Raw genomic sequence first — 15,275 nt, forward strand, 5'->3', positions numbered from 1 at the left:
TTATTTTTTTATGATTAAAAAAACAAAAGTTTTTTTTTTTTACCTTCACTGGTTGGGTACATAAAAAGCTTTATTTTAGACTGGAAAAAAATTTAATGCCCTAGGCCTTGTACTTCCACATCATCATTAGAATGAACTCTTTATAATCAGTGAGCTGCAAATGCAGTGTCTGAAAAATCATTCAAGGATAGAAAAACCAAAGACAGTTTCATTGATTGATTACACACGGCTCCATGGTACTGGCACATCTTGCAGGTTTGTAAAATGTTGTTTTCTGCACCATTACACCTCACCTAATTTTGGTGGCCAACTACACTTTGCATAGTTTGCACTTGAGAGGAACAGTGATATTTTATTAGACATTTAAGGTAGTTGTTTGTCTAATAACTGTTTTCTATAAATTACAGAGATAGAGATTATTCATCAAACATAAGCTTAGCTGGTAACCAGTTTATATGGACCTGGATTTAAATAAATGTACTGTTCCAGAAAGATGATTACATGAAAGCAATATAACATTATAACATTTTCTAAGTCGTCATCAACTATTACATTGTTTAGGTGCTGCATTATTATTTTTTTAAAACTGGTATTCTCTTAGTGTGCTTTTGGGTGCTTGTATACCCTCCATCCATCCATCCATTATCCAACCCGCTATATCCTAACTACAGGGTCACGGGGGTCGCTTATTTACTGTTATGAATTTTCAGTTCAGCCTAAGCAGGAACAGTGGCTTAGTGGCTAAAACACTGGACATATGATGACATGGCTGCTGCATTATTTACCATTAACAGCTCACTGTGTGACCTTGGGCAGTTCATTTAACTCATCCTTATTCCACGTCAACAGTGTAGGTGAACAACACCACCATTTTTCTGTACTGTAAAGTACAATCGGAACTTGTTTTTGAATGTTTAAGAATAATAATGGCAGGCTGTTTGGTGTCTATTCTTAGTACTCTTCTTCTTTTTCATTTCTTAATTTAGTTTACTACAATTTTGGAAGCTATTAAATGCTTTATCTTTGGTATGAAATAGAAACTAATATCTGAATACATTTAAAGTTTTGATCAATTGTATACTTTTGCAGTGGTTATCTGTGTTACTGTGTTGTGTTTTACTTACTATACGTTGGGTCTGGACATTTGCTTTGATGGTTACTTTAGTGAAGAATTGGGCATTTAGACAGGAATATACTAATGCAGTATTATGACATCAATTCCATTGACTGAAGTAGGAGTAAATAATCCTGGTCCCGAAATATCACAGTGGCTAAAGGCTTCTGATATAACCATCTTCTTCATTTAATGTTGATTTTTTTTTGTAAATGAATTCACTGCATCATCAGATGGTTTGCTTTAGATTTTTATATATTATCTCAGAAATTAGTATTAATTAGGTTGTGGCGAGTGCACTCTTCTACGTGGTGGTGTGCTGGGGCGGCAGCATAAAGAAGAAGGACACCTCACACCTGGACAAACTAGTGAGGAAGGCAGGCTCTATTGTAGGCACAGAGCTGGACAGTTTGACATCCGTGGCAGAACGATGGGCGTTGAGCAGGCTCCAGTCAATCATGGAGAATCCACTGAACAGGATCATCACCAGACAGAGGAGCAACTTCAGTGACAAACTGCTGTCACTGTCCTGGTCCACTGACAGACTGAGGAGATCGTTCCTCCCCGACACTATGTGAGTCTTCAATTCCACTCGGGGGAGTAAACGTTAACATTATACAAAGTTATTGTCTGTTTTTTCCTGCATTTTTATCGCTCTTTAATTTAATATTGTTTATTTTTATCAGTATGCTGCTGCTGGAGTATGTGAATTTCGCCTTGGGATTAATGAAGTATCTATCTATCTATCTAATGTGATTATTTCTTCTTTTTTCGGTTTTATTGAATTTTATTAGAATTTTATTTATTACATACAATCAAGACTAAGTTTTATAACAAAGAAAATAACATTACATACAATCAAGTCAAACTTAACAAACCAGAATTTAACCCCCACCTTTGAGAAAGAAAGGAGAGCCAACAAGAGCAAATCTTTTAAAAACAATAAAGAAGGGAGAATATCCTTTTCACTGATAGAAATGCTTATTCTAAAATGTTATTAATTAGATGTTGACATATTTTTAAAAAGTTTTGAACAGATCCTCAAAGTGAGAATTTTTTTCCCAATTTTAAATAGTATGATATATCAGCGGCTCACTTACGTGTAACAGGTTGGCTGGAATTCTTCCAGTTGAGCAAGGTACAGTAAGTCCGCGTGCTAGTATTGTGGTATAGGCAATTACAATCAATTTGTCCTTAAGCTCCTTGAGCATGAGAAAGGTTCTATATAAAAAAAATGTATTGTTATTGTTCTCCCCTTTAAGCGCCTGTCTGAGAGTACACCAAACACAGCTGTTAATGGGTAAGGACTGATTGTCATACCAAGGTTGTCTGATAGGCATTTGAAGATTTTTGTCCAGAATGATGTTAATTTGGCGCACACCCAAAACATGTAGCCCAGTGAGGCTGGAGCTAGATTGCAACATTCACAAGTTGAATCTTGGCTGGGAGACCTTTTGGACAATTTTAAACTAGATACAAATGACCAATAAAAGATTGTAAGTTGAATGATGGAATGCTTTGTGCATATGTAGCTAGAGTGTAGTCTATGCATGGATGAAAGATTTTTTTCTATGCATGGAGATGTTAGATGAAGATCCTTCCCCAGTGTACCCTGGGATCTTTGAAAGGAAGGGACTTCAAAATGTTTTTATATATTATTGAGATACTCAGTCTTCAAGACTGATAATATTTCTTCTGGAATTCTGGGTGGTAACTGAGGAAAATTGGGCAGGTTCCTTTAAGCAAAGTTTCTGATTTGAAGGTTGTGGAAAAATGGTGTTGATGGGAAGTTAAATTTGAAGTGTAATTGTTCATAAAATGCATAGACATAATCTATTAATCCAGAATCTATTAATCCTAGATGTTTTCCAAACATTAAATATTGTGTAGATTGAAAAAGGTGATTATCATGTAGAGGTACAACAGATAAAAGCTTAAAGTGCTTCCTACATTGGTTCCATATTCTGAGTGATTAATGGACAATTGGATTATTAGCATATTGGCAATAATATGTATTTACTGGAGCACAAAGAAGGGTATATAAAGAAGTGCAGCAAGATTTTATTTCTATTGCAGACCAGGCTGAAGTATGTTCATCAATTTGTTTCAGTTTCTGGTCTTTATAGCTTGTATATTTGCCACCCAGTAATAAAAAAGTTAGGTAGTGTCATTCCCTGTTCTGCTTTAGGACGTTGTAGAGTTGCCATTTGGATGTATGGATGTTTCAAATTCTAAATAAAAGACATTAGAATTGAGTGTAATTTCTTAAAGAATGATTTGTTAATGTATATGCAGATGCTCTGAAATAGAAAAAGAAGCTTGGGAAAGATGTTTATTTTGACAGTATTGATTCTCCCTGCTAATTTGAGATAGAGGGTAGACCATTTGATCACGTTTTTAGTTTTTGTCCATGCTGATAACAAATTTTTCTTGAAAAAGATCTTTATATTTACTTTTGATGTTTACCCCTAGGTATTTAAACTGATCTGCTAAAGTAAATGGGAATGTTCCAGTCTAACATTGTGTGTCAGAGAGTTCACTGGAAAAAGTACACTTTTATTCAAATTAATTTTGAGTTGAGATATCTTTTGAAATTCTCCTTGTACATTAAGGACTAATGGAAGTCTGTGGGTGTGATATATACGGTACTATATCATCTGCATATAGTGAGATTTTCTGTGCACGTCCTTCTCTGGTAATCTCCTTTATCTCTGACTAGCAAAATACCCGCGCTTCGCAGCGGAGAAGTACTGTGTTAAAGAAGTAATGAAAAAGAAAAGGAAACATTTTGAAAATAACGTAACATGATTGTCAATGTAATTGTTTTGTCACTGTTGTGAGTGATGAATGTTGCTGTCATATATATATATACACAGTATATATATATATATATATATATATATATATATATATATATATATATATACAGTATATATATACTGGCAAAATACCCGCGCTTCGCAGCGGAGAAGTAGTGTGTTAAAGAAGTAATGAAAAAGAAAAGGAAACATCTTGAAAATAACATAACATGATCATCAATGTAATTGTTTTGTCACTGTTATGAGTGTTGCTGTCATATATATATACACATACATACATACACACACATTATATATACAGTATATATATCTATATCTCTCTATATATATCTACACATACATACTGTACATACATACACACACATTATATATATATCTATATCTATATATATATCTATATCTATCTATCTATCTGTATATCTATATATCTGTATATCTATATATTGTGAACGGCACCCGGGCACAGACAGGCGGACATGTTGTTGTCAAACCACCACACGTTTATTATACAGAATATTTACAATAATTTGGTCACAAAGACCCCAGTTCATTGGTCACACAGACCCAGTCACGTGCACAAACCCCAAAACAGTCTCAATCCTGGCCACAATGCCTTGTCTTCGGGCCGCCTCCACAACTCCTCTTGCCTCGTCCTTCTTCCACCCGACTCTAGCCCGAATGAATGGAGACGGCCCCTTTTATAGAGGACCCGGATGAGCCCCAGGTGTTCCCGGCAATCGCCTGGCCACAAGTGTGGCGGAAGTGCCGGCTGTCCTCCCGGCTGCTCTCCGGCGCGCCATAAATCTTCCCCAGCACTTCCTGGTGTGGCAGGAGTGCTGGGGAAACAAGTCCCAAGGCATTGGGGCCTCCTGGCGGTGACCACGGGCCCCTACAGGGAAGGGCTTCCATGCCCTCACCCGTGGCCCCCAAAGCAACCTGGAAGGCAAACCCCGTGGTCCAGGCAGGGCTCTGACCCTCTTCCGTCCCTCCTGGCGTCCCGCTGGGTCATGGCCCCTGGCATCCCTGACAATATCTATATATATATATATACACACACACACACATACACACACATTATATAGTCAACACCATAAGACATAAACTAAAAATGTTTCACAATGTGTCCCTGAATGAAGGGATGCTCAAAATCAAAAGTACCAGTCAGTATCTGGTGTGGCCACCAGCTGCTTGAAGTACTGCAGTGCATCTCCTCCTCATGGACTGGACCAGATTTGTCAGTTCTTGCTGTGAGATGTTACCCCACTCTTCCACCAAGGCACCTTCAAGTTCCTGGACATTTCTGGGGGGAATGGCCCTAGCCCTCACTTAAATGCCTACTTTCTGTAAGCTGTTAAGGTCTTAACGACCATTCCACAGGTGCATGTTAATTAATTGATTATGGTTAATTGAACATGCATGGAAAACATTGTTTAAACCCTTTACAATGAAGATCTGTAAAGTTATTTGGATTTTTAAAACATTATTGTTGAAATACACAGTCCTGAAAAAGGGACGTTTCTTTTGGTTTGTTTCAATTACGAGTAGTAATAGTAATACGACAGTATTTGTAGGACTTGTGTTGAAATGACATTCGGCATCTGTCAAGCGTTGTAAATATACAACCAGTTTCATCGATAACTTCACATCCAGCTTTTGAGAGTTTAAACATTCATAAACATCAAAGTGTCCACTACTGAAATCATCACTTGTGAATCTAAGATGTTTAAGAGGCATTGGCGGTTGTCGAAAGGTGTAAAATATTTGGACATTTCGGTACACTTGAAAGCGCCAACCGAACAATTCACCGGCAGCCATCAACTGACATGCAGATGCATAGGTGAAGGGCTTAAGCATTTCACTCTTCTAGTGCTCCTGTGTAGAATAATTATCTCCTGTACTGTCATCAGTCCACACCTTGAACCTGTCCCAGTCATTCAATACATAAGACACAATGTTCCTCCGGATATCAAGAGTGAGCCTGATATGGCCGTACAATATGTAACAAAGAGAATGGAAAAGGTAGGTGCCATCTCTGGGCATGGAAACCACTCGGTAAGTGACAGTTCTCTGATCGATGGTGATCGACTCGATAGACATGTTAATGGGGGTACGGTTGGAATGATAAAGGAAATGGGTACCTGAACAATGTAAAGTAAGTCTAAAGTACCTACACAATAACTATAATCGTAATAAATGAACAATAAAACAGCGGAGAAGCCGTGAATTAAATAAAAAGGCTGTAGTTATCAGCAAGGAGACGTGAATCCCGTGGTGAAGCAAGGAAGGTAATGTAGAGACTGGAGCGACGGACGGTCTTGTATAGGCAGGTAGCCAACAACGTGGGAGGCGTTGGGATGGGGGACCTAAGGCCGCCTCACACGGTGACTGAGCTGCAGGCTATGAACGTATATATGTACATAAGTATGATTCAGTTAGCGTTGGGAACCCGCATACCAAATTTCTTGAAGATGGGCCCATAAGTAACAAAGACTGTTGAAAAGTTCAATATGGTGGCTGACAGTGGCATCATACCACCGAAATAAGTACCAAATTTCAGCCTTCTACCTACACGGGAATTTGGAGAATTAGTGACGTTGGAAAGTTCAATATGGCGGCTGACAGTGGCGTCACACCACCAAAATAAGTACGTACATTGGTTTCGGTTAGCGCAGGGAAGCCGCCTACCAAATTTCGTGAAGATGGGGCCATGAATAAGAAGGTTCAACATGGTGGACGTTGTTGACCGTTATGACCGTCACGCATAGAATTTCGAAATGAAACCTGCTTAACTTTTGTAAGTAAGCTGTAAGGAATGAGCCTGCCAAAATTCAGCCTTCTACCTACACGCACAGACAGACAATAAATGTCTGCCTTTAATAAATCTGGTTTGGTCTTGTGATATTACAGAAGGAAGCACTTTCTCAGTCATTCTAGCTAGAACTTTTGAGAATATCTTAACATCATTATTCAGAAATTAAACTGGTCTGTATGATGTATATTGTAATAAGTCCTTATTTTTCATTGGAAAGAGAGTAATTAATACTTTGCGAAAATTTTTATTTAGAATTTTGATTTTCCTAGCTTCAGCAAACGTTGGTAATAATAATGGAGCTAACATATTTGACATTTTTTAATAAAATTCCATCAGGGTCTACTACTTTCATATTTTGGAGTGAGTTTATAGCGTGGATATATTACATTAATAATTCTGTGACTGTCAGAGGTTTTTCCAGTTTCTCTGCTCTAAGAGTATCTAGCTGTCGTATTTGTAATGCATCAAAAAACTGATTAGATTGTGTCTTATCGTCTTTAAACTGAGTAGAATATAAGGATTGATAGTACTGTCTAAATGTGTGGGTTATATTTTTATGGTCAATGACTTTATCCCCATTTGTGTTTGCAATTTTTGTTATTGCGCTGCAAACATCCTGCTTGTGGATATGTCTAGCATGCTAAGATCTTATTAGCCTTATCTCTGTGTTCATAGTAATTATGTTGCTAAATAAAAATGAGCTGTTCTGTTTCTTTTGTTGTTAAAACGTTAAATTCTGATTGTAAAACCTGTCTTTTCCTATAAAGTGCCTCATTTGGAGACATTTTATATTCTAGATCTATTACAGTAATCTCACTGATTAACTCTGACGCCATCTTGGTTTCCAATTTTTGTTTCGAAAGATATGAAATAATCTGCCCTCTTTAAAAAGCCTTCAGAGGTTCCCAGAGTATTTCTGCAGAGACCTCTGAGGATACATTTGTCTCTAAAAAATAATAAATTTGCTTGGAGATGAATTCTGTACGATTCTCATCAGCTAATGACAGGGGATTAAGATGCCAGCTACAAAATGAGTGAGTAGGGCATACTGATTTAAGGTCCATGATCAGAGGGGCATTATCAGAAATAACAATAGTGTGGTACTTGCAAGATTTTATAGTGGTCAATAAATTACTATCTATAAAGAAATAATCAATTCTTGAGTAACTATGATGTATTGATGAGAAGAACAAATATGCTCTTAAGTTTGGATTTAAAAATCTCCATGAATCTGATAAGTTATGATCTATTACAAGCTATGTGATTAGTTGTACATTATTAGATGTTATTGCCAATGTAGTTGAAGACCTATCCAGGTCTGGATTTAAAATACAATTAAAGTCCTTGTCTATTATAATGTCATCAGTGTTCATATTAGGAATAGATGCAAATACATTCTGGATGAAATCTTGCAGGCGTGTAGATATTTACCAAAATTACTTTAGATATAAATAAATTATCCATCACCATGACATATTGCCCTTTAGGATCAGATACTACTTCTAATACTACAAATGAGATTGTTTTATGTATTAAGATTCCCACACCTCTAGTTTTCCGTGTATAGCTGGAGTGAAAGATTTGCCAAATCCAATCTCTTTGAATCCAAAAGTAGTCCTTACTTATTAAATGAGTCCCCTATTAAAATACTATCTTGGCATTTAGAGCTGTTAGGTAAGAAAATACTTTTTTCTCTTAGATCATGATTGAGACCTTTGACATTCCAGCTAACAATGTTCACTGTTTTGTTAGTGAGATGCTGCTTCTGACCATTTGAGGACACTTCGTAATCTTAAGTAAACTTAAGTAATTGCCAGGTATTATGGTTTAGGAGCCTATTATTATGTTGGCATTTAAAAGTTGTTGGTATAAAAAGAATAAATAAGAAGCAACTTGCTGTCCCCACACCATTCTTTTTAAAAATCTGAAATGCAGTTAACTTCTTCCATGACTTTTAGCACACACAACTCTCATAATTTTACCTTATTTTTGTTTACTTTTCATTCACCTACTTGTTAAGAATTTTAAGTACTTTATTGTTTCCTTTTAATCAGAATGCAATCAAAAATGAATTGCTAATAACAAGGGAGATGACACCTAATCAGACAAATTGATGCCATTTCCATCTGTTTGTTTGTTGTTAATTAAATTGCTTTGAATTAAGTATTTTGTAGTACAGGGAGGGAATGAGGTGTTGCAATCCTTGTCAATCTACTTGAAAAGTAAACTATAGGCTGGAAGGAATTTATGATACAGTGCAATGAGAAGTAGTAGATTATTTAAATGAATGACATACTCCATAAACCAAAATAATTGCTGCCTATTTATGAAAATGGTTACAGCAAAAGCTTACAGTCACTCCTAACCTTCAGAACCAGCCTTTTTCATTACAAGCTAGTTGATCAGATAAGGAAAGAATATTGACTGACTTACCTTAAGCACTCAGCACATGGAGTAAAGGAATATATTGTATGCAGTATAATAAAATCATTCAGTATAATAAAATCATTAATAAAGTAATTCTGAAGAATACATTAGATTCAAATGAAATAACCTTACTTTTTATAGCTTCGAGAAGGATGGTGCAGCATTAAACGGCCTTTGTGTAGATATACTTTGTACAACAAATACCTGTTTCCCGGCATTACTTTAAATAACATACTATACTCTGTATAAATAGACTTTTCTGTCTGTATATGCATGTTTTTCTTCTTTTTTGTCTTGTTATGTACACATGCATTTAAAATATACTAAAGTAGGAAAGGCAGGTACACAAAATGTGTAGTGTTTGCACCCATCATGCTTTTAATATTTGCACATCCACTGTGTTTTAAAAGTAAAAGAACAGCCTGTATATTTTAATTATCACAGTTTTATTTTTAAATATATGTTGGTCATCTAATGATTTTTGCTAAAAAGGGTCAGCCCAAAGCTATGAAGTAACAATATTTTGCAGTTGTTATTTTTTTATATAATGATATCTCTTTGTATCATGTTTATCATTGGCAAAACATCCCATTTAGCTAATGTGGGTGCATGTTCCCTACATGTGGAGATTCTTTGGTGTCAGTTAAGCATTGCATGTCTGTCTTTCTGACCACAGTTGCTGATCTTGTCACCAAACCATGTCCATTTAAACAACAGAAAATCAAGGACTATATCCCATTTACCAACTGATTGCCCACCTTCCAGGACAGTTATGCTTGCCCTTTTTTCTGGCAGCCAGTAAACTTGCAACCTAGCAGAGTTTGTACTGTACAAAGGATTAACATCTATGATGAGTTCACCTGCAGTCTCATCCCTTAAAAGAGAAGAGTTAATGTTCTGTTTGTGAGGTTCAAAACACTCATATTCCTTATTCCTCATCACATCATTACATAAACTGGACTTCTCGATGAGCATTCATTGTTTGTCAGCTCATTTTAACACATAGCAACCATTATGCGACTGGCTTCATGACAGCATGCTGCCGACTGACTCTGACTCACAAAGTTTATCTAAAAGAAAGCCACAACTGAAAAGTGCTGTAGAAGTTGTGTAATGTGACATAGGTAAAATGTTGAGTAAAGCATATTGGCTGTCAACAAGTACTGAATCTACCTGGATCAGCATGTAAGGGTCTTTATATAAGGGTATTAGGAGGGGGTAAACTGGGATATATATTAGTAAGTTTGATTTTAATATCAGTGTCCTTTTTCAAAATGATTTACCCAGACACCTATGAAGTGCTGATTTACTTTTTAATAGGGAAATGGAAAAATAAAGATGCAAAAATGCAACACACATGAACATATGCAGTCTGTATAAGAAGTATTTTTTCTCTTAAAAGCTTAAAGCTGAATGGATACCCAGCCTAGAAAAAGGGTTCTATGACTTTTGAAAAATAATGTCAGCACCCCCTATAGATTCCAACATTGCACCTGCAGCATCTTTCATAAAAAAATAAATAAATAAAAAAAACCTTCCCAAAGTTACTCCTACAATAGCACAATTTTTAGGTGTGTTTGTATCTTTTGAGGACGAGAGCTCATCTTACTTTATAGCCTTGTTTGATAAACTGCTGTGGCCCAAACTGTACTGCTCTAGTGTAGGAAAAGACTGTTTGTCTGATCACTCAGTAAATTTCATTTTTAGTTCTGCTTTTGGCAATACTGGTAAATCATTGATTCAGTTAACAAAATGGCCACATCAGGGACACCAAATTAATGTAGGTAGAGTGAAGGATCTCTTTTTCACTTTATAACAAAGATGGCAAAAATATGACGAGATCTATACAATTTATAAACGAGGTTCAGAAATTGTCAAGAATCCACATTAAACACTTTCTCTGATGTGGTTTGGCATGCAATAGGCCAAGTTTCAGCAAATATCCCAAACACACTTGTTGAAATGCATAAAATAAAACAATTTATTTATAACATAAGCATGATAGAACATGGATATATGCAAGTATCTATATATATAATTCACTAAGGCAAGACACTCATGGAAAGCACGCCGGAAGGGGTGTGGATTCACTAAGCCGCTGACAAGTGAGACACCTATGGCGCATGCAGGAAGGAGCCACGCCCACCAACTCCAAGACCATTGGATATGACGACAACTCACAGAGCCACGGCCACCAACTCAGACGCGACGACACAGAAAAACCGGCGTCATTTATATTCGTCTGTCGTAGAGGTCACATGCAGCTCCGACCCACGTTGACTGTTAATAGAGGCATGTTTCTCGCAGAGGTGAATCACCATATGCAGCGTGTAAAACTGTTTGCGAGGGGTATCCCATGGGATCCTTAAAACATTCCTTTACAACTGAGGTTAAAACACAATGAAGTGAGCAATCTTTAAAAAACGAGTTTTCGGTTACGATGCATGACCACATGCACCATAGCAAACTGTTTTACACGCTACATACAGCAATTCGCATCCGCGACAAACATGCGTCTTCTTAGATGCTCCTGCACTTTGTACACACCCCCCTCCCACCTCACTACCACCGTGGTCAGGTGTCTTGGTGGATTATATATAGAAAGGCAGCCAAAACCGCACAGAGCAATGAAAAGTCTACGTGAGTCACAAGTGCATCTGGACTGTACAAAGACAACAACTCGAGTGACGAGTTGGAGGTGGGCACATGAGCAGGCAGTGCATACTGGACGAGAAATCAGCAGACTAGCATGACGGAGGGAGTGGAGTGGACATTCTTCTCCTCTCCTCCCGTTCCACCCTCCGCGCCTGAGCGCCGCACGGACAATTGTGTGTTGGCTCGTTCCGTGCATTGGTTAAAACCCAATGAAGGAAGCAGTCTTTAAAAACCAATAAGCCCTGTGCCTCTGTTTCATTACCGTCTCACCTGCTTCACCATTGCAGGCCCTGCAACAGTCGAGACGCTCTCTCAGCAGCTGACCTTCTCTGTGCCTGACCAGTTCACACAGAGGCACCACATGACCAGGCAGTGTGTATGCCTCGAGAACGAGGGTGGACGCGACAGGACTATCTAAGAAGAGGCATGTTTGTCACTGATGTAAATTGCTGTGTTGGTTCGTTTCGTGCATTGTTACAATGTTGCTTTTCTTGCTGATTTATTACATTACCGATTTTTCAAATGTTAATTTTCTCCCTGTGCTTAAAAATTATTTAAAAACCGGCCTGATTATGCGGCGTATGGTACGCCGCGGGTTGGCTAGTAAAATATAAAACATAAAATTCTGACTCTCATACAGAAAAAGACATAACATGAATTCTTTATCTTGGCTTAGATAAATGTTTCTCTCCAATAGAAAATGGTACACAACTTATGAATTCTGATCTTTCAATTCATATGGTCACAATGGATTACTTCTTTAGCTAGTTATTAAGTTTCTAGTGAAGCACTGTGATGTTGATTTACCCGTAGCTGGTCTACACTTGCTTATCCCCCACACAGAGTTTCAGTGTGTGCAATACTTCTCTGCACTTTCTTACAGGATTTAGGAAGGAATTTATAACAGCTAGAACTAATCCTTCACATGGTATTACCTTTCAGTTACACCAGCACTGTAATATTTTAGCAGGCTTTGTCCTAACTACTGAGTTACAATTAATAATCAATGCTAATCAAAGCAGATGTATGTATGGTTTGGAGTAAGCGATGCTTTGCTCCTTACCTAGTCGGCTTTCTTCAGTGTGCTTTTCCTTGCCTGTTCTGGAGCTGTTCTCCTTCATCATCTTGTCATACCTTCTGGTTGTGAGCTGCACTACAGTTTTTCTTTGAGGTTCAAACACACCGCAACAATCCTCTTGGTGCTAACAAAATCATGTCTGCTGAGCACTTGTGATAAGTCGGCTACCATTTTCAGCAAGACAAATGCGTGACTACTTGGGCACTTGCTAACTTAGCAATATTTGGACTAATGGCGCCCCTGGTCCAGCTCCTGTTATAGACAGTCTTCCATTTATCCTGTCCAGCGCCAGTTACTCTTTAGAGTAGAAGGGATTGTCTTAGCCTTTGTTATAGCCACACACTATAAGCAGTGAAGACTCTGCTGTAGAGCAGAAGTTACAGCCAGGTTGAGGGCAGTTAGCATATAGAGGTCCAGATTTTGTGTGTGTAAAGAGTTTTAAAGGACGGAAGAGACATTTTGTCATTTGTTTCTTAGGTGCACATAAACCCATCCTTTTTTGGTTGATTTTTGGAGCAAAGTTTTGTCCATCAAGGCTGCAATTGTTAAATTGTGGCTCTGTTTTTTAATTTTGGGTCTTGCCATCTCTGGGATGTCACTTGGCTTTTGATTAATCATTTTATCAGATTAGACACAGAGGCTGCATTCCAAAGAGAGGCCCGTTTAAGAAGAAGTGGATATTAGAAATGTTTAGCAGTGGCTTTTTAAGATAAGGACTTGTGCTCCAGCCATACCACAATGGATAATGCCAGTCTGTCCTACACTAGTTTGGTGCACCTTTTGGATGCTTTGGTTTGTTATATTGTGATTTGATGTAGGTGGTGAAAGGTAGACTAAGAATAAAACAAAAGAAGAATTCCCGCAACAAGAACTCTTATTTTGAATTTAGCATTTTCAAAAGACAAGTAGGGGAATATCACCATATATTTTGTGTTTATGCAACAACTAATTTATTGCTGCATATGGCCTGAAATCAAATAATTATGGTGAGGTCTGCCTGACAATAATTGGTATCTATTCATGTATCATATTTGGAGTTTGGCACATATATAGAGAATGGTGAACAGAAAATTTAGTTACATAAATTTAACCTAAAGTCCTAAAAAAATCCAGTCTAATCATTGATCATGTTACCCATACTAGAATTTACCATATAAATCTGCATATGATTTAATGTGCAGATAAATAGAAAAACAAGAAAAACTGACTTAATTCACAAAAATATTTCATTGTAATTTTTTTGGTAGTACAGTGGTTATAATTTCCAGGGGTTTTACTTTTAGTAACTATTTCCATGTCCATTTACTGTGCTGTGTCTGTAGATTTTGCTTGCCTTTTATGCATTTGAATGTTTTGTTCCGAGTAAGCTGGTTTACTTCCACATTTCAAACATTCATTAAATTATTTTTTATTTCTAAATCAACTTCATGTGGAAAAATATAGGTCTTGCCATGTGTATGTTGTTGTGGTCTGTGATAGACTGGCTGACATGACCAGGATTGATTCCTGCATTGCATTGAAAGCTGCTGGGATAGACTCCAGCTGCCTGCAACCTTGTATTAGACAAAGTGGATTAAGAAAATGGATAGATGGTGTGATGCCAAGGTTGGCCACTGCTGAAATAACATTTTTGAATCCAGGACGTCAATTGTTATAGATCAAGATGGATTAGGTCAATTGATGACACAATCAAAAGTGCTTTGTACTTTTTATTTTTAAACAAAGTGTCCAAATCAAAGTGCAGCACTTCTCTTCATTAAATAGATAAAGTCAATAAATAATCCCATAAAAACAGTGTTCATGAAGAAGATAAAATCCTTCAAAAAATAATCCTTTCAAAAACAGTTAAACCCAGGAAAGAAGAAAAAACAATAAACATAGGATCATCTTCATTAACACGACCCAGGATCTCCCTAACAGGTATACTCAGCTGGGCTGAGACTCCCAGATTGGGACCAACACCGAGCCTGGCTCCATCTTCCACATGCCCACCTCAGTTTCTGTGGGATACCTAGGAACCTACAATCTCCTATGCTCTGTCTGCTCAACATAGTCCATCCACCCTGGTAGCGCTATTCTCCTCACTTCCCTATGTGTCTTCCTCAACTGCACAGCCTTCTAACCACAGCACTGGTCCGATTCCCTGATCCTGCTCTCCCTGTCTCTCTTCCTTCCATTCTTTATTTCGCCTTTGCTTTAATTCACTGACCTTTTTTAACCTTAGTGAGTGCAGGTGCAACAAACAATTTGTGAAGCTGTAATGAAGGGCAGCTGTGTTAGCCGCTTGTGAACATGTTAGCGCAATTAGCCAATTTCCTTATCAAGAATCTCTGCAGCCACATGGCTTTTCTTACACATATACTTATTTTA

At 37.5% G+C, this 15,275-nt stretch overlaps 1 protein-coding gene across 1 annotated transcript in view; it reads left to right on the plus strand.

The window, feature by feature from the left end:
- Positions 1-15,275, plus strand: part of pex7 (peroxisomal biogenesis factor 7) — a 206,850-nt gene that overhangs the window by 189,213 nt on the left and 2,362 nt on the right. The gene's annotated exons all lie outside the window — the stretch shown is intronic.

The sequence above is a fragment of the Polypterus senegalus genome, chromosome 3 (genome assembly GCF_016835505.1).
Source record: "Polypterus senegalus isolate Bchr_013 chromosome 3, ASM1683550v1, whole genome shotgun sequence".
NCBI classification, from domain to species: domain Eukaryota; kingdom Metazoa; phylum Chordata; class Cladistia; order Polypteriformes; family Polypteridae; genus Polypterus; species Polypterus senegalus.